This window comes from Cyprinodon variegatus, unplaced genomic scaffold, assembly GCF_000732505.1.
Source record: "Cyprinodon variegatus isolate N-32 unplaced genomic scaffold, C_variegatus-1.0 Scaffold899, whole genome shotgun sequence".
NCBI lineage: Eukaryota > Metazoa > Chordata > Actinopteri > Cyprinodontiformes > Cyprinodontidae > Cyprinodon > Cyprinodon variegatus.
In genome coordinates, this window is record NW_015151352.1 from 197,918 (window position 1) to 200,461 (window position 2,544).

Here is a 2,544-nt window from a genome sequence, read left to right on the forward strand (position 1 = left end):
GCTGCTGTCACTAGCTGACAATAGGCTGTTGTCAAAACAAATCCCATGATGCTTTGTGTGAAGAGCTCTCACAAAGCATTCTGGGATATATCGTCTAATCAAGTAACCAAGGATCACTACTTTTCAGAGTGCATTGTGGGAAATTTTGAGTCCACTACTTTTTCATCCACTAGACCAGAGGTCACGGATTAGCGGACCGCAGTCCGGATCCACCTGCTGGCTAATCTGGACCCAACCTGATTCAAAACATTTATAAATTATCACATGTTGTCCAACAGCAGTGTCTAACTTCACTTTCACTTTCTCCTGTTAATACGGTAAAGCGTCCGGTGGAGCATCCGGCTCCAGGCTGCACGTGATATAAATTAGCCAATGAGCTGCTGTCAGTCTGGGTTGCTGCTGCTGCTACTTTTAGACACAGCAGGCAAACCTGTGGCAAGCCGGGCGATGGGAAAGAAGGAGAAGATGATGAGAAAAAGAGAGCAGAGAAAGTGTGGACTGCTGGAAGAACTGTGGTGAACTGGTGAAAGAAAAGTGAAATGGACCTGTAACACTGACCTGTAACACTGAACACATTTTCCTATAATTATAACCAAGTCCCAAAATCTTGTTTATAGTTAACTTTTTGCAGACTCCAGATTCAGACTGACTGACAAACTGCAGATTTGACTACCTCCCAGAACAGCATTTTATACTCTTATTCATAATTAAAAATGGGGTCAGATGACTTAATTTATTAGAAATACCCATCTTATTTATGATCAGAAATTATGCTCACAAATAACAGAAAATGTTTTTGAATCAGAAATTTGGGACATAAAAACTCTAGGTCTGATCTATTCCTCTAATACACTGCAGACTTCTGACTCTAATCCTTAACACAGAATAAGGCTCGTCAGACATCATAAAGGCTAAACGAGTTAGCACCGACAAAGAATTAATCATTACTTCATCTTGCTAAATTTAGGTTTTATTTCCCTAAATGCTTTTGTCATGTAGAAAAAGATCTTTTTTCTCCAGGATGATTAATTACCTTGAACAAAAGAAAATTATATTTTCATGTAATTTACTGACAATAAAATATAAAAAAAAGCTTAACATTATTTGAATGTATTTGATAATTTACCTTTATGTAGATAGTCAGGAGCTGCTTGGACTCGTGTTCAAAGGCTGATATTGAAGGCAAGCCGTCTGTGAATCTAAACTTAGTTCCTCAACCTTTATATTCCTGTTGAGCAGAAGTCTTTGGCATCCGAGTTATCTGTGCTTCTGAAAACAAAGACATCAACCTGTCCTGTGTCGTTTGAACAGGAATATCCTGTTTGAGCGCCTAGATGGAGTTTACTGGCAATGCATAGAGAAGTGTTAGGAGATGACTCATTCTTATGTCCTGGGGTCAGTTTCACAAAGCAGGTTTACTGAAAACGTTAAAATTTATAAAACATAAATCATGGAAACTGAGTTTTGTGTTTCACATAGTTTGTTTACTTAACCTCTATTTTTGTTACCATAGTAACATTCACCCTGGAGCTAACCTGGTTGGGAGCAGGTTTTGTTCAATAAACTCAGTGTCACTGTGTCTGCCCTGCTTACTGTAGAGCCAATCACGCCGCTTTACTTCCTGATTTAATAGGGAGAGTTCTTAGTTTTGAAGGTGCCTTAGACACATTAGGTATTAAAAATAAAAACCTCCTATTTGATGAGGATGCACATAAATAATGAGCAGCATCAATTCATAGAGTATGAAATATTTGTTGGGAGAGGATTCACCAGACTGTGTATAGACGTCCTTTCATATTCAGGTAATTTTATGAAAGCTACGTTTCAACTACCAGTCCATCACATACATCCACGACCTCATCCATCCTCACATTTACGTCTTTAACAGGTATTTATAAGTAATTAATATCAGTGAAAACATATTGATTTGTGATAACAGCATTATAAAAAAACAACTGCAGTCAGACAGCCACTTATTTGCTATGTAATGGAAGACGGAAATAAAATGAGGAACCCCATAAAATGATGCACAGGTCCTACCTGTTAGCACAAGTTTTTCATGCTTCATCTTCACCTGCTGACAGGTGTGCTTCTCTCCTGTGAGATTTTACCTCAATAGAATACACCGATCGACAACCATTTATTCAGTAACTAGTTTTCTCCTTAATGTTATCGTGATTAGAACCTGCTGGGACCCTTTTTCCACCTGGATCCCCGCTCTTTTTGGCCCTCAAGTCCCTCCGTTGTTGCACAAACTTGCCCTCACTTCCCCACCGCCTCGGCCGCATCTTGACCCACAGCTAGTTCCTGATTGGCCCTCTGGCGTTGTGGCGTGGAATAACATAGCGCAGACCACGCTTCAATATTGGGCATGTATAAAAAAATCTACGACAAGCTGACTGCGACACACTGCTGGGGGAGGAGAACCAGGCCTTTAGACTGCGGGAGGACATAGGGACCCCCTTCTCATCATTCTATCTCTATTCTAGCCTGACGTAGTCCGACTCAATTCTAGTCAGAATATGAGTCTGATGCTGCTCCATA

At 40.1% G+C, this 2,544-nt stretch overlaps 1 protein-coding gene across 3 annotated transcripts in view; it reads right to left on the reverse strand.

Moving 5' to 3' along the window:
* Nucleotides 1-1,260, reverse strand: part of LOC107099711 (vegetative cell wall protein gp1-like) — a 6,535-nt gene extending 5,275 nt beyond the window's left edge. The window contains exon 1 of one of the 3 annotated variants that reach the window (XM_015397950.1): nt 1,127-1,260. The gene's annotated coding sequence lies outside the window, so the exon portion shown is untranslated. Of the gene's footprint in view, nt 1-294; nt 324-1,126 lie in introns of those variants that run through there. The other 2 variants (XM_015397952.1, XM_015397953.1) reach the window with 2 other exon arrangements.
* Nucleotides 1,261-2,544: the final 1,284 nt, after the last annotated feature.